General features: G+C 39.7%; 1 protein-coding gene across 1 annotated transcript in view; it reads left to right on the forward strand.

The window, feature by feature from the left end:
- The first annotated feature begins 1,513 nt into the window (after positions 1-1,513).
- Positions 1,514-19,541, forward strand: part of ADIPOR2 (adiponectin receptor 2) — a 94,709-nt gene continuing 76,681 nt past the window's right edge. The window contains exon 1 of the mRNA XM_032254462.1: positions 1,514-1,742. The gene's annotated coding sequence lies outside the window, so the exon portion shown is untranslated. The remainder of the gene's footprint in view (positions 1,743-19,541) is intronic.

The raw sequence follows: 19,541 nt of genomic DNA on the forward strand, positions 1-19,541 counted from the left end.
GTAGTTGTCTTCCTTGATTTCAACCCCTAGAGCTTTATAACTTTACCCGGGAACATGAAAGTCATTATTATTATGTCTTTCATGAATTATGTAAACTTAAAAAAAATTTATATTTTCAACGTAAACCACTCCTTGGAGGAATTTAGTTCCTTTAAAATTTATTTCCTAATTTTAATTTATACTAGTCTTATTTCTTTCAAGCTTAAATGAGTAGGCCTTAGTTCTGTATTATGGCCTATTTATTTATTTATTTATTCATTCATTCTGTCTCTCTCTGTCGCCCACAGTGGAGTGCAGTAGCACGATCTTGGCTCACTGCAACCTTTAATTTTTTGTGTTTTTAGTAGAGACGGGGTTTTACCATGTTGGCCAGGCTGGTCTGGAACGCCTGTCCTCAGATGATCTGCCCGCCTCAGCTTCCCAAAGTGCTGGGAATACAGGCGTGAGCCACCGCGCCTGGCCCTTAATTATGTTCTTTGTGATTTCAGTAGCTATACTTTTAAAAACTTACATTTCCATAATGAAGACTTCTGTATTATTATTATTTTGTCTTCACATATAATACTGCAGTTCCCTTGCGACCTATCAGCGTTTTCCTACACCCTTTGTTATCTCTCTTGCTGTGTACAACGGGTAGGACAATAAGCCGTGGGCACAGGCTGTCCCTAAATCCTATGGATTTCCTTTAGTCAATAACCAGAATTTTTGATAGTTACGGCACTTACGCCTGAAGAATGTGATAAATTCCTCCTATTGAATGTAAAGAACTATTTTTTCTATGCAGACTAACACCTATATTCACTTTCCTTATAGAGTAAGTATGTAACCAAATCTGTTCTTGGCTTCTAAGAAGTTAGAACTCAATGTAAAGCTCACTTGTAGAAAATTACTTACTTATTCTGCGTAGATGGACACAGGTATTTAGTGCTTAAGTAGTTTCTGATATACCATTAAACTAACAACATTTAAAAAATCGCTCTAAATTAATATGTATTTTAAGAGGTTTTTTTTTTTTAATAGAAGTGGTAGAGCATAAATTATAATCTTTAATAAGGCAATAAAAGCAAACATTATTGCTCTGGGCAAAAGTTGGCTAATGCTTTCGGATTTATTTCCGAAATCTTCACAGACGACGCTCAGCATCCTATCAACCCTTGGCAGAGACACATGCTCCAGCCTAAATCCACTAAATTCTGGCTCTCGCCCAAAGTGTGTAGCCAGTATCCATAGAGACCGGGAAAAGCATCCACCAGCCAGGGCGGCTTTCTCCTCCTCAGCTCTAAATTGCTTCCTTTTTCGGTGGGAGCAAAAACTCCGAGGTGTTGTGTGAGCACCTAAGGAGTGTACCTTCCTCTGTCCCTCGACGCCCCGTATAGTTTTCGCTGAGTTCCTGGCCGAACCACAGCTCCCACGATGCACCCAGGTTCTAGAGCGGTCAGAGGGGCAGCTTCCGGTTTAGGACAGCGCGGCTGCGCACGGAGTGTAGTCTTATTGGCTCGAACCGCCTCGTGCGATGCGCGTCACGGCGACGTGGGGGCGGGGAGACGCGGCGGCGGTGGCGGCGGCGGTCGCGGTCGCGGCGGGGCGAGCGCGATTCCAGAAGCGGCATCGCGGCGGCGGCAGCGGCGGCGCCTATACCGGGCTGGGCCCCCTCCCTCCTCCGTTCCCCCCTCCTCCCCCTTCCCCTCAGCCGTGGTTCCCGAGAAGTCCGAGACGCGCGGCGAGGAGGCGACGGGCTCCAGGTGAGGGTCTCTGGAGTGTGGGCGCCGTTTGGGCGCAGAGGGAGAGCCTGGGGTCGGGGGGAGGTGAGGGCTGAGGGGGCGAGTGTCCCCGGCGCGGGCCGGAGAGCGCGCGTTCGTCCGGGCCCGCAACTTGATCCCTAAGTCTGACATGCCGCCCGGCGCGGGGTGCGGTGGTCTGACTGGCGGCCGTGGGGGGCCTGGAGCCGCCCGCCTTGCGACTGCAGTCGGAGGAGCCCGGCGCCCACCGCCCGCCTCGTCGCGCCTGTAGTGGCAATGGGTCGGAGCCCGCCGCCCTCAGCTCTGCTCACCTTCGGGTGCAGTTGCTCCCGCTCACTGTCCGCGGAGAGGATCTGCCCGCCCCTCTTCGTCTCCATCTCTTCTATCTCTTAGAGGAATTTCTTTGGTGGAGGCTTGGGATGGGCTCTCTAAGCACTACTTTCAGTGACTGGGGTGGGGAGAGTTCCCTGATCTTTCTCTGGTGGCGCGTCAGGCGGCCTGCTTGGTACCTTGGGTCCTGTTCTCCCAAGCCCCGGCCCGTCAACGTTCGCTTCTTTTGAAGTTACTGATGACAGCGTTATAAATCAGTTTTTAGGGGGCTCGGAGAGAGTTTGTATTGGAAACTGATACATTTTCTTCTCCTGGCTTTTGACCTTGATTTAAACGTTTGCCTCTGAAATTTTGACAACTTCATAAAATGGTCCAAAAGTGAATTTCGATAGAAAGGTTTAAATGCCTAATTGGGATTTTATGGGGTACAGTGACTTCATTGCAGGTTGTTGACGTTTTTTATTTCTTTTTTTTTTTTTTAATAGGATGGTCTTTAAATTTTTTGACTCTGGGTTTCTGAGACTTGGTTATTGTCCCCATTTATGTTCCAAAAGCAGACTGTTTAACCACCCCTTCGTCTCACCAAGGGAATCCCTTTACACGCCAATAAATCTGTCATAACATTTAAAATTATTTGATCACAAAACTTTTCCAAATGAAATGTTAAAAATTCCTTCAGAAAAAAATTTCTTCTACCCATAGCTTTATTTTTTGCGGGGAGATTACATATCTTGTTAGTTCTAATGTTTGAAGTGTCCTCTTATCAAAGGCCACTCTTGTGTCTCCTTAAACAACTCTTAGGTAATTCCTGGATGTTTTCCATCCGTTCTTATAAATTTGTTGTCAGCGTGCTGATTGTGATGATCTGTAACCAAAATTCATCAGTAAAGATTTCCACACATGTGGCAGCTGCTTGTTGGTGAATTATGAAATTTGAATAAATTGCAAGTTAAATGTGAGAGGCATATTTCTTTTAACTTCTGATTGTAACTGCCCACCAGTATACGTTCCTATCTAGACTTTGGTCTGGTTAGCAGATTTCCTCTTTTTATTTGGCACTAGAAATGAAAGTAGGATTTCCAGAGCCTTTAAGAGTTTTTTTTTCCATATCTCTTAGGCTTCTTGTATGAATTTATAAATGAATGGGGTTTACTATCAATAATATCAGTTTAGCTGGTGCACCTTTTTTTTTTTTTTTTTAGTATCACATTTCGTTTCCCAAAATGAAAATAATTTTATTCTTTTTTTCACAGATTGACAAATTTTACAGCCTGCAGGCCAAGTCCTGCCAGTTGTCTCTTTTTGTAAATGAAGATGTTATTAGGCCTGGCCCGGTGGCACATGCAGGCAATCCCATCACTTTGGGAGTCTGAGGCGGGCATATAACTTGAGGTCAGGAGTTTGAGAACAGCCTGGCCAGCATAGTGAAAGCACATCTTTATTAAAACTACGAAAATTAGCCCGGTGTGGTGGCGCATGCCTGTAATCCCAGCTACCCTGGAGGCTGAGGCAGAATGATTTGAACTCGGGAGGTGGAGGTTGCAGTGAGGGGAGATTGTGCCGTTGCCCTCCAGCCTAGGCAACAAGAGGGAAACTCCATCTCAAAAAAAATCGTTTTTGTTAGAACATAGCCGTATGCAGTCGTTTAGATATTGTCTGTGGTTTCTTTTGTGGTACAGCAGCAGAGTTGATTAGTTGTGCCAGAGACCCATATGGCCTATAATACCTATATATTTATTTACAGTGTGGCCCTTAATAGAAAAAGTTTGCCTAGCTTCATTAAAAATGATACATAGTCAATGTTGAGAACTAAAATGAGACCCTGAATTGTAAAGGAGAAAGTAAAAATTATCTACAAGCACACCACTCAGGGATTGTTTTTGTGTGACTGTAGAACCTGTTGGTGATTATTTTTTATCTAAATGAACTCTGAACTCACATTGTTAAATGTTGGTTTGTAATTGCTTCTTTTTATTTTGGCGGGGGGCAGAGTTTCGCTCTTGTTGCCCAGGCTGGAGTGCAGTGGGGTGATCTCGGCTTACTGCAACCTGCACCTCCTGGAGTTCAAGCGATTCTCCTGACTCAGCCTCCTGAGTAGCTGGGATTACAGGCACTCGCCACCATACCTGGCTAATTTTTTTCTTCTTCTTCTTTTTTTTTTTTTTTTTTTTTGTATTTTTAGTAGAGATGGAATTTCACCATGTTGTCCAGACTGGTCTCAAACTCCTGACCTCAGGTGATTCACCCACCTTGGCCTCCCAAAGTGCTGGGATTACAGCTGTGAGCAACCGCTTGGCCGTGTAATCTGCTTTTTAAAAAAGTATGTCATTATTTGTATTTGTGTTTTTTTTTTTTTTTTTTTTTGGTGCTGTGACTCGGATTGTATTTGGTTTTTGAATGCATTTGTATTTTCTGCATTTGCGGTCTTTCTAGAAAGGGTCTTATGAACTAGGTGTTCCTGATTTGTCTTACCAGTCAAGATTTAAAAAGAAAATTCAGGAATAATGAAATGCTTGGTAATGAAGATGCTGATAGTTAACATTTATTGAGCACTTAACTATGTACTAGACAATTTTCCACTACTTTATATGTATTAAATCATTTAATTGCTGTGGCAGCTCTGTGAGTACATACAATGATTTCTGTTATACAGGTGAGGAAACTGAGGCAACGAGAAAAATTAAGTAACTAATGAAGTTTATCAGCTAGCAGATAGATGGTGGAGCTAGGATTTGAATTCATGCAGTGTGATTTGAGAACCCAAATTTTTAACAATATGCTACAGAGCCTCTCTTTATATTATTGCTCAGTGTAGAAAGTTTAGACAGTCCAGAGATATACAGTCATCCCTTGGTGTCTGTAGGGATTGTTTCCAGGACCTGTCATGGATACCAAGATCCACAGATGCTCAAATCTCTGATATAAAATGGCATAGTATTTGCATATTACCTGTGCATCTCCTCCCAAATACTTTATATCATTTCTAGTTTACTTATAATACCTAATGCAGTGTAAATACTATGTAAATAGTTGTTACACTGTATTGTTTATGGAATAAAGACAAGAAAAAAAGTTTGCACATTCCAAATATAGATGCAATATTAAAAAATTTTTTTTTGGATCCAAGCTTGGTCGAATCCACAGACATAGTTTACGTAGTGCTGTGTTGCAGTTTTTTTAGGATTTCACTCTGTAGCTCAGGCTGCAGTGCACTGGTGCCATCATGGCTCTGCAGCCTCAACCTCCCAGGCTTAGGCGATCCTCCCGCCTTAGCCTCTCAGAGTGTTGGGATTATAGGCATGAGCCATTGCACTTGGCCGAGAGTTGTTTTTCTAAAAAAAATGGGATCAAGCCCCATGGTGACTTGTGCCTATAGTCCCGGCTACTTGGGAGGTTGAGGTGGGAGGACTGCTTAAGGCCAGGAGTTTGAGACCAGTCTGGGCAACATAGCATGACTCTCTGTCTCTTAAAAAAAAAAAAAATCAGGGGCCGGGCGCGGTGGCTCACGCCTGTAATTCCAGCACTTTGTGAGGCCGAGACGGGTGGATCACGAGGTCAAGAGATCGAGACCATCCTGGTCAACATGATGAAACCCCATCTCTACTAAAACTACAAAATATTAGCTGGGCATGGTGGCACGTGCCTGTAATCCCAGCTACTCAGGAGGCTGAGGCAGGAGAATTGCCTGAACCCAGGAGGCGGAGGTTGCGGTGAGCCGAGATCGTGCCATTGCACTCCAGCCTGGGTAACAAGAGCGAAACTCCGTCTCAAAAAAAAAGAAAAACAGAAAGTGGGCTGGCGTGGTGTCTCATGCCTGTAATCTCTGCACTTTGGGAGGCTGAGGCAAGTGGATCACCGAGGTCAGGAGTTCAAGGCCAGCCTGGCCAACATGATGAAACCCTGTTTCTACTAAAAATACAGAAAAAATAGTGGGGCTTAGTAGCGCATGCCCCTATAATCCCAGCTACTTAGGAGGCTGAGGCAGGAGAATCGGTTGAATTGCTTGAACTTGAGAGGCAGAGGTTGCAGTGAGCTGAGACACCACTGCACTCCAGCCTGGGCAACAAGAACAAAACTCCGTCTCAAAAAAAAAGAAAAAAAAAAAAAAAAAAAAAAATGACCAAACCAGTCATTCAGCAGTGTGCATTTTGGTGGTTTTCAAGCTACAGTGCTTTTGGACTTTTTAATGTAAACATTCTTGATTTACTAATTTTCAGATTAATGACAAAATTTATTTTTTTTGGGAATGGAAGACTGGCTTGGATATTACTTTTTCTCTCTGTTTTTTCTTTTTCTTTCTCCCTCCCTCCCTCCCTTCTTTTCTTCCTCCTTTTCCCTCTCTCCTTCCCTCCCTCCCTTCTTCCCTTCCTTTTCTCATAGTGGCAGCAGCTTTTTCCCAAAGGAATGCTTATTTTTTGACTGGACAATTTGGCTATACCTAATCATCGAAGTTCTTCTTTTTTTTTCTTTATCTCTGGATTTGGAAAATGGATTCACTTTGGTTTTCTTCCTCATGAATTCTTTTTGGTCAGTCCAGCCATTTCAATTGCTAATCGTGTCTCCTTGTCAGACTTTGGATTTTTTGAAGGTCGTCAATGTTTCAAAAAATTTCTTGCTCCTTATCACTATCTATTTCAATACATTTCCTCTTGAGCTTTCCCTGGGGCAGCTCTGAATTTTTTTCTTAGTTGAGCCATGCAGATTTTCTAGAAGTCATCCTTTAGTTTTGGCTTTCCACTCCTCCATAGGTGCCATTCAGCTTCTTGGACATCTCTTGCAGTTTCTACTCATCAGCAAATTGACCAGCAGCACCCTCCTCCTCACTGAGACTGGTGCTTCCCCACCCATCTTTATCATTTTTATCCTTTTCTTTTTCTTCTTTTCTTTTTTATTTTAATTTTTTTAGACAGAGTCTTAATCTGTTGCCCAGGCTGGAGTATAGTGATATGGCTCACTGCAGCCTCTGCTTCCTGGGCTCAAGTGATCCTCCCACTTCAGCTTCCCAAGTAGTTGGGATTGCAGGCATGCACCACTATGCCTGGCCAACGTTTGTATTTTTTTGTAGAAATGGGGTTTTGCCAAGTTGTCCAGGCTGGTCTTAAACTGGCCTCAAGCGATTCTTCTCCCTCAGCCTCTTGAATAGCTGGATTTAACAGGCAGGAGCCATTTTGCCTGGCCATATTCTTACACTCTTGATTTTATTGGGGTCTCTGTCAGCTTACCCTGAAATTTATTCTGCATCATCTGAGGATTTGGAAGAACTGAATCACAGTTGTAGTAGACATCGTCATATTCTTATCCTTGTGTGTTTTAAACTGGGACAGGTCTTAAGGAAGGTCTTCTGTCATGGCTTGGGGACTTTGAGTATTATCTCGTTTTTTTTTTTGAGATGGAATCTCACTCTGTCACTCAGGCTGGAGTGCAGTGGCGCCATTGCTCAGCCTCCCAAGTAGCTGGGACTACAGGAACATGCCATCACACTCAGCTAATTTTTGTATTTTCTTTTTTTAGTGGAGACAGGGTTTCACCATCTTGGTCAGGCTGATCTTGAACTCCTGACCTTGTGATCCACCTGCCTCAGCCTCCCAAAGTGCTAGGATTACAGGCATGAGCCACCATGCCCATTCGAGCTATTATCTCTTTTATAGTATTGATTCGGACTGTCACGTCTTCCCCAAAGTTCTTGTCCGTAATGGTTGGTCACAGTCATGATCAGTAACTGAATGATCTCTGGGACTAACAGGTTATGAAATGTGTGTTCAGCAAACAGAATGATTTCTGTTACTTCCCTGTGGTGCCGCAGCAGAAACTTTTGTCCAAAGGCATAGAAGTTAGAAGGCTTATGAATTCCTACCAATCTGGAGATAAGACTTATGAGCATCATGTTACTTCAAACCTCTCCTTAGCTATGTGCTTCAGGAGTGTTTTGGTAAAACTTTAGGGGATTGTGAATAAGGCTAATAGCTTAAAAGTTACATACCTTGAGTTTTTTCTACTTTTGTTTCTTGGGCACTTTTCCTAACCTTTCCAGTGTTTTGTGTTTGGAGCCCCTCTTCCCAGTGACACACTGCAGTATCAGGCCTCTTTTCACTTTATCCTCAGATTTTGAGTCTATTCTATTTGTCTCTCTTCATCATCTTATCCTAGAAGAATGTCAAGGCAGCAACCAGTATCTTGAAACATGCAGTTGTGATGACATTGACAGTTTTGGCACCAGTCCAGATGTTTCTTGAGTTCAGTCATCATATCCAAAGATACCTTGGCTGTAATTACATTGCCGTCTCTTAATATGGTGTGTATGAAATTCTGCAGTACTATATCCACTTTATTCTTGGGTTTTACAGTTAATATTCTTGCTATCCGTCATAACACGAGGATGTAAAGTCTCACAAGCTTATGGCAATTTGGAAGTTCAAAGAAGAGCTCTAGCAAACTTGATGGATTGATGTGATACTTATTTTTCAGCAAGATCAAAGCTTTGCAAAATGTTATTAGATGATCTTGATTCAAGACAGTATAATTGTAGGAAAGTAGATCTTTTAGCTCTTGGGGAACGTTCTGGGTAACAGTGACCAATCTGTGCCATAAATATCACCAGCTCTGCCAGTTCTTTTCCGGGTTTATTTGGTTTTAATTTGAGAACCTCCACTTGTGATTTGTAGTGTATATAGTACTGCTGTAGGAACCCTTTAATGTCAACCAGTGGATCCACTTTATTAGATTCTATAGCTGATGTTTGTTACTGGGCAGCTAGTTTCTGCAGGACATGTTGGCTGTAGACTGGATCCACAGTGAGTAGTTCTCAGAGAACCCATACCACTGACCCTTGCAAATGCATCTCAGCGGTGGTGAGGAGTTGTGTTTTTGGATGTGACGGGAAACAGCACTTGGGAGCTCAGCAGGTGGTGCTGTCTTGGATGATTGTGTGTGTGTGTTTGGGGTGTATGTGTTTTACTTTTTTTCTGAGACAGGGTCTTGTTCTTTCACCCAGGCTGGAGTGTCATGGCACAATCTTGGCTCACTGCAGTCTTGACTCAAGGAGTCCTCCCACCTCAGACCCCCACGTAGCTGGGACTACAGTTGCACGCCACCACACCAGGCTAATTTTTGCATTTTTAATAGAGACAGGATTTCACTATATTGCCCAGGCTGGTCTTGAACTCCTGGACTCAAGTGATTCTCCTTGCCTTGGCCTCTCAAAGTGCTGGGATTACAGGTGTGAGCCACCATGCCAGGCCCTGTGTGTATGTTTTTAAAATTAATATTTGTGGCTTACTTTATATCTACACCTACTCTGTTCTTTTTAGTAGTTCTCTAGTGTATTATGGAATTGATATGCCATAACTTAATGGTGCTTTTATTGCTGGATGTTTAGATTATATAAATGGATTATAAATTGTCCATACATTTTATGTATATTTATTGCGAGTTAATTCCCCTTTAGTAATTTTGTAATAGTTGAAGAAAATATGTTTTTCATTTTGATGTATGTCATCAGACTGCCATCCAGAAAGGTCACAGCATTATAAACCCTCACCTGAAATGTGGATGGGGTCTAGCTTCTCCATGTCATTACAAACTTAAAAAAAAAGATCTTCGTTTATCTGATAGGAGGTTAAACATTTCCATTATATTCTGTCTAACTGGGAGATGCGTTTTGTTTCAATAGCATTCTTCTGAAGTTGATTTATGATTACTTCAGGTGGTGCATGTGTTCTGTTCCTGGTACTCCCTTAGGTGGAGCTGCTCCACCTATTTACATTCTCTCGTTGGCTCTTGAAAGCATGTGGTTTTGCTATCACTGATCAAAAAGAATCTGGGTGCATGTCTAATAGACGATATATTTCTTGAGGGTCAGGAACATATAACTTTCTGCATGTCTGCTGGCAGGTCTGGTATATAGCAGGTGGTGAGTAAATAGTCCTTTAAAAACCTAAATTGGTTCATGTTCTTTTGGGCTTACTGCTGAGTGAAGTGCTTTAATTTTGTTAAAAATAATCTTTTCAAATTGTGAAACATAAACTTGAAAAACTGCAGTATAGGCCAGGCGTGGTGGCTCACGCCTGTAATCTTACCACTTTGGGAGGCCGAGGTGGGCGGATAAACTGAGGTTGAGAGTTCAAGACCAGCCTGACCAACGTGGAGAAACCCTGTCTCTACTAAAAATACAAAAATTAACCGAGCGTGGTGGTGCATGCTTGTAATCCCAGCTACTGAGGCAGGAGAATCGCTTGAACCTAGGAGGTAGAGGTTGCGATGAGCTTGGATCGTGCCACTGCACTCCAGCCTGGGCAACAAGAGCAAAACTCTATCTCGGAAAAAAAAAAGAAAAACAGCAGTATAAAATTGTCACTTTGGCGTATGTCTGTCTCATCTCTAAAATGAGTTACATAGGACTAATTGATATCTTAGGCCCTTTTAGGAAATAATTAGCGTCTTTTACAAGTACATTTGGTATTTAGAAATTGGAAGTTGAGGAATTTGTTAAGTAGGGGATTTGTTTCACATTACTTCTGGTTTTCAGTTTTTCTGGATTGTGTTTTTTATCATGTGTTAGAAGGGGATATATGTTGGCTAATATTATAGATTGGTTTAATTAGACATCTTAAGTGTCCAGACAGAAGGAAAAGGGAAGCTGAATTCTGAGAATTGCCAGATTATCTTCAGGCATGGGAAAAATACCTGTAGGAAAGGACACTTTAAGTTTTTTAATGGAAGACTACAACAAAATGGTGTTTTCTTTGTAACTGACTGATGGTGTTACACATTCTTATTGTACTTACTGAATATAAGAATATTTCTTTTTTTTTTTTTTTTTTTTTTAGTGATGGAATCTTACTCTGTTGCCTAGGCTGGAGTGCAGTGGCATGATCTCGGCTCGCTGCACCCTCCACCTCCCAGGTTCAAGTGATTCTCTTGCTTCAGCCTCCTGAATAGCTGGGATTATAGGTGCCTGCCACCATGCCTGGCTAATTTATGTATTTTTAGTAGAGATGGGGTTTCACCATGTTGATCAGGCTGGTCTCGAACTCCTGACTGCATGATCTGCTAGCCTTGGCCTCCCAAAGTGCAGGGATTACAGGCATGAGCCACTGAGCCCGACCAAGAATATTCTTATTTCCACAATATGTATGTACAGAAAACAAAACATGCAAAATATATGGTCTTAAAGGGGCAAAATTAGTTAGCTTATTACACTTTGGCCTTTCTTTTGGATGTTTGTTATATCAGCTAATTATTTTTCATTGGTTGCATATTCACTTTAATCTTGCATGTTTTGAAATTTAGTTTAGTGAACATGTGTGCCTAGTTGTATCCATATACCCATTCCTTTGGTTAAGGAGGAAGTCTTTGTGGTGGGGGATATATTATGAAAACTTGAACAGAATGGAACAGAAGGTTGACTTTATTTTCTTGAAATTTGTTTTATCCTAGTTCTTCCAGAAAGGATTTCTGGTAACTTAAAATAAACGATCTGGAAGTGTAATAAAATATGTGTAAAAAGAAGAAATCAAGGAAAGGACAAAGCATATATTCTTTTCCCAAGTGGCAGCATAATTCAATGACTAAGAATAAAAATTGGGTTTGAATTTGCTTGGCAGTGAGGGTAAAAATGGAAATATGATAAAATACATAGCACTAAACTAGAAGGAAGAACAAGACCAGTTTTTGAGGGGTAAAATCCTCTCGACAGATTTTAAGAAACTATTTAAATAGGACATTATATAAAAGCTGTTTTGTTGTTGTTAGTGGCCCTACATTAAAAAAAAAAGGTAAGGGGTAAGCATTAAGATTTCAAGCCAATGAAATGCATTTTGTGTGGGATTTGATTTGAATTTAGGCTGCAAATTTGTGTTTTATTTGGCCAATAAAGGTTTTTTTAAAAATATTTCAAACATACATGAGACTACAGAGACCAATATAATTAACATTCATATATTAACCATACAGCTGTGGCACATCTTAGCATGTTCCCACATTTCTCATTTTTTTCCTCGGAAAAAGATATATACAGCTGAAGCAACTGCTTGAATTACAGTTTACTTTCTTCCTAGAAGTTAACTATTATCCTGAGTATGGTGTTGATTTTTTTTTTTTTTCAAGACAGGGTCTTACTCTGTCACCCAGCCTAGAGTACAGTGACATGATCGTGGGCCACTGCAGCCCATCTCCTTTGCTCAAGCTGTCCTCCCACTTCAGCCTCCCAAGTAGCTGGGAATACAGGTGTACACCACTGTGCCTGGCTAATAATTGTATTTTTTTGTAGAGATTGGGTTTTGCCTGTTGCCCAGGCTGGTGTCCTGTACTCAAGCAGTCTGCCCACCTTGGCCTCCCAAAAATGCAGGGATTACAGGTGTGAGCCACTGCTTCTGGCCTGATCGTTTTTATATAATTACTATATAGGTATATATTCACAAATTGTAGTATTGCTTTGCATATTTTCAAATTTTATGTAAATGATATATTCTGCCTATTCTATAACTTATCTTTCATGAAATTTTTTGGATTTATATGAAACTGCTGATACGTTACCATTTTTGACCTACAAAAATGACAGTTTCGTATGGCCCACCTAATAGTCATTACTTTTATCTGCTGTAAAATTATATTCTATTATATGAATATAGCCAGATTAAAGTTATTTATTCTTATGTTGATAGGCATTTAAATTGTTTCTAGGTTTTCATGTATTAAAAACAGTGTTACATTGAACATTTACTTATAAGGAATCCTTGTGTTTACATTTAAGATCTTTGGCAAGTTTTTAAAACTTCAAATTGTGGTTGGACGTGGTGGCTTGCACCTGTAATAGCAGTACTTTGGGAGGCCGAAGTGCGTGGATCACCTGAGGTCAGGAGTTTGAGACAAGCCTGACCAGCATGGTGAAACCCCATCTCTACTAAAAATACAAAAATTAGCTGGGTGTGGTGGCGGGTGCATGTAATCCCAGCTACTTGGGAGGCTGAGGCAGGAGAATCGCTTGAACCTGGGAGGCAGAGGTTTCAGAGAGCCGAGATCACGCCATTGCACTCCAGCCTGGGCAACAAAAGCGAAACTCCATCTTAAAAAACAAATGAAGAAACAAAAAACAAACAAAAAAACTGCATGTTGTAACTCCCTAATGGATTGTGAAATCAATTTAGGAATTAGATAGAAAAGTATTGGGTTGTATTGCAAACAATAAGGACAAAATGTTTTGTGAAATTTTTATTTCTATGTGTATATATATGTGGTTATTAAGTTTGAAATGAAGCCCTTTGTGGTGAATTACCCAGAAGTACAATTAGTGGGCTGAAGATTTTGGAGGTTATGGGAATTATTTTATCTGTGTTGGATATCGTCAAATTTGCTGTCACTTTGCATATTTTAGCACTGGAATATGAGAGTTTGCTGTCTTCAGATTGTTATTATTCACGGCATTGTGAGATTTTTTACTTGTTTGTAAATCAGATGATTTTGAAATGGTAGCATGTTTTTAAATTTATTTTTTGATTATGGGGTTGGGTCTGTTTTCAAATGTTAGATGACTGTTCAAGTGTTTGTTTCTTGAATTGGCTGTTCTTTTCCTTCCACAGCCATTTGGGTGGTCTTTCTAAATTGATTTTAGAAAGTTTTAAATTCATTACATACTGATTATGTTTGTTAAGTGAATATTCTCAGTCTGTTTGGCTTATCTCTTAACTTTTTATATGGTTTGTGTTTTTAATGATTATTGTAAAACATATTACCATTTTCTTTGTGTTTTATTTAAGAAATATGGGGGTGATCACTCTGGTTTTCCTCGTGAACATTAATAAATTTGTTACTCCATTTCTTCAGTTGATCTACCTTTTGTGAGTTGGGTTTTCAGTGAACCATTAGAGAGCAAAGGGGACATTTTCCTGTGACTCCTACACAGGTATTCAAAACTTCCCAGGTTAGTAAGCCTTCTGTGAATTGTCTTCTAAATGTTTATTAAAATATTCATTAAAAACTCTTAGGAACTCTGCTTGACTAGTGAAAAAAGTTAAAACAATCTAAATGTTAAAAATTTATTATATGTGTTTAGACTTCAGAATTTTTTTGTAGACATTAAGAGAATAAGCTAGAGCTATACATTGTGACGTGAAAATGCCTACTGTGTACTAGTTAAGTTAAAAAAAAAAGGTATATTGCAGAGAAAATACGCACAGTATAATCTTATGGTACAAAATTTTGGCAGACACCTAATGTATACGGTATATACAGTCTATATATGGATATAGAAGGGTCTGAAAAAAATATATAATTAATGTTAACAATAGTTACCACTGGAGTGGTATGTGTGTTTGTGTTGCTTTAATTTTTTTCAATACACATTTAAACAAAAATAAAAAACAATTTAAAAGAAATCTGTCCAGGCATGATGGCTCATGGCTGTAATCTCAGTACTTTGGAAGGCTGAGGTATGAAGTTTGCTTGAGCTCAAGAGTTTGAGACCAACGTGGGCAACAGAGTGAGATCTGTCTCTACAAAAAAATTAAAAAAATAAGCCAAGTGTGGTAATGTGTGCTAGGGATTGAGGTGGGAGGATTGCTTGAGCCTGGGAGGTCAAGGCTGCAGTGAGCTGTGATTGAGCCTTTGCACTCCAGCCTGGGTGACAGAGCAAGACTCTTGTCTCCTAAATTAATTAATAAATGGGAAAATCTTAATAATCTTGGAGTATGGAATAGAGTTGTTTTTTTCTTTTGAAACAGGGCTGAAGTGATCCTACCACCTCAGCCTCTCTAGTAGCTAAGACTAGAGGCATGTGCCTCCACACCTGGTTGATTTAATTTATTTTAATTTAATTTTGTAGAGACAGGATATCACTATGTTGCCCAGGGTGGTCGCAAACTCCTGGCCTCGGGTGATCCTTCTGCCTCAGCCTTCCAAAGTGCTGGAATTACAGATGTGAGCCACTATGGCACCCTCCCTCCCATTTTTTTTTAAGTTTTAGAAGTTTTTTTTTTAATATTTGGAAGTTTTATATTTTTATATTTAGAAGTTTTTTAAAATATCTGATTCTACTTGGAAGTGTGTTGGTCACACACCAAAAGGGTGATCCCTGTGAGGCAGGGATCGAATTTAATTTTATTGAATGCATACCCAATAACGATATTACTGTTAACAGTTGAATGTTTTGAATTTTTGAATTATACTTTTTAATAGCAGCTCATGGTTTCTTGTTAAGCACAATTAGTCTTTTTGTCCTTCACCAGTCTGCTTCATATGTTCAAGTTTGTGACCTCTGTAACCAGAGTGATATGTTGGTGGATTACTTGATCCAGAAATAGAACCTAGAAGAGTAGATAAATACAGAGTATATTTTGTAGATAAATACAGAGTATATTTTGTAGGTCTCACTCAAATGTCATTTCTCTTACTATTTAAATAGAAGTTAGATTGTACTTTCTTCTCTGATAAACTTGCTTTCACTTAAAAAAGAAATTGGATTGAAGACAGTTCGAGGATATACATTAATGAGGAAACAGATTGCTGTTTTTTTGCATTGCTGGCTACAGACCTTGGAAACTAGAGAAGCAGGTGGTTGATTGATTGATATCTTGTTCTAAAACTTGAGCATGCTTAGCTGGATGTATTTAGTCATCCAGCTATTATCACATATGTATTCTAATGTTTGAGACTTATTTTTATTTTTTTGAGACGAAGTCTTGCTCTGTTGCCAGGGTGGAGTGCAGTGGTGTGATCTTGGCTCACTGCAACCTCTGCCTCCTGGGTTCAACCTCTGCCTTCTCCCTCAGCCTCCCAAGTAGCTGGGACTACAGGCGTGTGTGACCATGCCCAGCTAATTTTTGTATTTTTAGTAGAGACCGGGTTTTATCATGTTGGCCAGGATGGTCTTGATCTCTTGACTTTGTGATCCGCCCACCTTGGCCTCCTGAAGTGCTGGGATTACAGGCCTGAGCCACTGTGCCCAGTCAGGTTTAAGACTTCTGATTTTGACTTTAGGGGACTTGTGTTAATGAAGTTGTCTTAACTTCCTGAGATGTTTGATATAAAACACTATAAATCACTTAGTTTAAGAATGAAAATTATTTTTCTTCCCTCGTAAGTGGGTTTTTATTACACTCTTAGTCTAAGAAGTGTTGCTGCTGAGGCTTTCAGATGTATATTGTAAGTTTTTTCTTTTTATTTCTCATACTGGTGGTCAGGAAAAGGCCTTATGATTTAGTGGAATTGAGCAATATTGAGAAAGATCGTAGATGAAGTTTATTTTTAGATTTCTTAGACTTTCAATATTGAGAAAGGTAACTAACCACTTCCTTGAATTTTCCATCGGCAGCATTATAAAGCAAAACACAAAACGGACTTGTATTCTGGAGAGTAATATGTGAGATGAGATAGAGCCCTGAATGATTGTTATTTAATAATGAGAGAAAGGTGCTTTATCACTTTCAAAGTAGAGTTTTGATTTTGCCTGAAAGTTGACAGGCCACATATTTTATCTGAACAGATTTTATTTTTGAAGTAGTTTAAACAATGAGTTATGTGGTATTATAGTACAGATGATTTATGGAAGGAAGTCTTTACATATTTGATGTATTTTGGCACAGAATATATAATCCTGGATTTTTCAGGATTTCCCTGACTGTAATATTTAGAACTGTTCTTCCTTATATTAGCATTTTAATTTACAGATTGTGTATCTTTAATCCAAAAATCTAAAATCTGAAATGCTCCCAAACCTGAAACTTTTTGACACCACAAGTGGAAAATTCCACACCTGACTTCGAGTGACAAGTTGCAGCCAGAACTTTTGTTTCATGCAAAGAATTATTAAACATTGTATAAAATTACCTTCAGGCTATGAAACAAATGCATTTCATGTTTGGACTTGGGTTATAGCCCCAAGATATTTTATTATGTATATGCAAATATTCCAAAATCTAAAAAAATCCCAAATCCAAAACACTTCTTTTTTTTTTTCTTTTTTTTTTTTTTTTTTTTTCTTTTTGCCTCTGGCTTTGTGTCATACAAAACACTTCTTGGTACTAGTCTTTGTTTTAAAAACAATACTCAGAGTCATTATTAAAGATCTGGGGAAATGAGGATAACCATTGTAATATGGCTGTAAAAGAGTCAGACTTTTCTCCTTTAAAGACATCGTGTTTTTAGCCTTCACCACTATCAGTTTGTATAATGCGTTGTTTAATGCCTTTAATGAAGTGCTGTAAGATGGTGGTAAAAGCATGGACTTTGAAGTCAGACAGATAAAGATTTGAATTCAGGGTCTTCCACTTAGGTTTGTGTTTTGATGAATTGCTTGATTTCCATGAACCTCAGTTTCTTCACCTATAAAGTGGGACCCCACTTCATAAGGATTGCTGGAGGAGTAAGGATTGTTGGAGATGACAGGTGAAGGGTCAACTACTGGGCCTTTCAAAGTTGTTGTCAGTGTTAAAGTAGCAATTCCACCTTCTCCTTCAAAGGGATGACATCATGCTGTACAAAGAAAGGAACCACTTACTTTTGTGGGAGGCAGTGTTGTATAATGGGCCAGTTCTTGTTTCTCTGTTTTGTACCTTGTGTAACCTTAGGGAAATTATCCAGAGTTTCACCCTCAATGTTCTCATTGGTAAATAGAGATAATGCTACCTATGTAACAGGCAGAGTTTTAACATTAAATGATAATATTTATAAATCCTCACCTCATCCGGCACATGGTAACTTCTATTAATACGTTTTTATGGTAATAGGCAATAATATGCTTCTGAAGTAGGTTGCAAGAAGAGCTTTTGGTTGGAGAAACCAGAATGGTTTTGAATTAGTCTGTTTACTTTGAGTGAGTAAAGACTAGGGAGTATTCATTGAAGGAAGACTGTTTAGGAGGCTACTGTTATTTGGCCAAAATACAAATAATATGACTCAAATAATAGTTTCCCAAAATTTTCTGTAATCTAGGCTTATGTAAATAAACTTTACTGTTTTATTAGCATTGAAATTCAACTTTACTGAAGTATAATTTAAACAACAAAATATACTCATTTTAAGTGTGCGATTAGATGACTTTTGATAATGTACACACCCAGATAACTATCACCCATATAAGGTAATGGAATTTCATGTAAGTGGGCTGGGCACTGTAGCTCATGCCCATATTCCCATCACTTTGGGATGCTGAAGTGGGGAGGATATCTTGAGCCAGGAGTTCGAGGCTGCAGTGGGCCAGGATCATGCCACTGCAGCCTAGCCTAGTGACAGAGTGAGACCCTGTCTCAAAAAATCTGTGTGTGTGTGTGTGTGTGTGTGTAATGTGTGTGTAAAATGTTTGTATAATTGGTATCATGCTGTAAGTATTCTTTAATGTTTGGCTGCTTTCACTCTGCATGTTTTTGAGAGTCCTCCATGTTGCTTTGTGTTCCAATAGTTTGTTGCTTTTTATTGCTGAGTAGTATTCACTGTAGTATGGCTATACCACAGTTTGTTTCTTCATTCACCTGATATTTGGGTTTCCAATTTTTGGCTATTATGATTGAAGTGACAATGAACATTGATGAACAAGTCTTTCTATTTCTCTTGGGCAAATAAGGAGTAGAATTGCTGAGTCATATGGTGTATATTTTGCAGTGAAACAGTTTTTCGACCTGATTGTACCATTTTATTTTCCTGTAATCTCATTTATGTTATATGTTGTGTTTTTAATTTTAACTTTTTTTTTCAGTGTGAGTGGTGTTTTATTGTGGTTTTTATTTACATTTTTCTTTTTAAATTTTTTGTTTTTTGTTTTGCGACAGGGTCTTGTCTGTTGCTCAGGTTGGTGTGACCCTGGCTCACTGTAACCTTGACTTCCCAGCCTCAAGGAATCCTTCCACCCTAGCCTCCCAAGTAGCTGGGATTACAGGTATATGCTACCGCATCCAGCTAATTTTATTTTGTAAAAATTTTTATGTAGAAGTGGGATCTCACTCTGTGCAAAGGCTGGTCTTTAACTCCTGGGCTCAACTGATCCTCCAGCCTCAGGCTCCCAAAGTGCTGGGGTTATAGGCGTCTGCCACCATGCTCCACCTTATTTGCATTTTTCTAATAGCAAATGGTGTTGAACATTTTTTTCTTTTTTTCCTTTTTTTTTTTTTTTGAGACGGAGTTTTGCTCTTGTTACCCAGGCTGGAGTGCAATGGCGCGACCTCAGCTCACCGCAGCCTCCGCCTCCTGGGTTCAGGCAATTCTCCTGCCTCAGCCTCCTGAGTAGCTGGGACTACAGGCACGCACCACCATGCCCAGCTAATTTTTTTGTAGTTTTTAGTAGAGACGGGGTTTCACCATGTTGACCAGGATGGTCTTGATCTCTTGACCTCGTGATCCACCCGCCTCGGCCTCCCAAAGTGCTGGGATTACAGGCTTGAGTCACCGCGCCTGGCCTGAACATTTTTTTCATGTGTTTATTTGCATATCCTTTTGTTAGGTGAAGTGTCTAATTCTAATTCTTTTTTTTTTTTTTTTTTTTTTTTT

This window comes from Sapajus apella, unplaced genomic scaffold (genome assembly GCF_009761245.1).
Source record: "Sapajus apella isolate SASKATOON/1434 unplaced genomic scaffold, GSC_monkey_1.0 scaffold86, whole genome shotgun sequence".
Taxonomy (NCBI): Eukaryota; Metazoa; Chordata; class Mammalia; order Primates; family Cebidae; genus Sapajus; species Sapajus apella.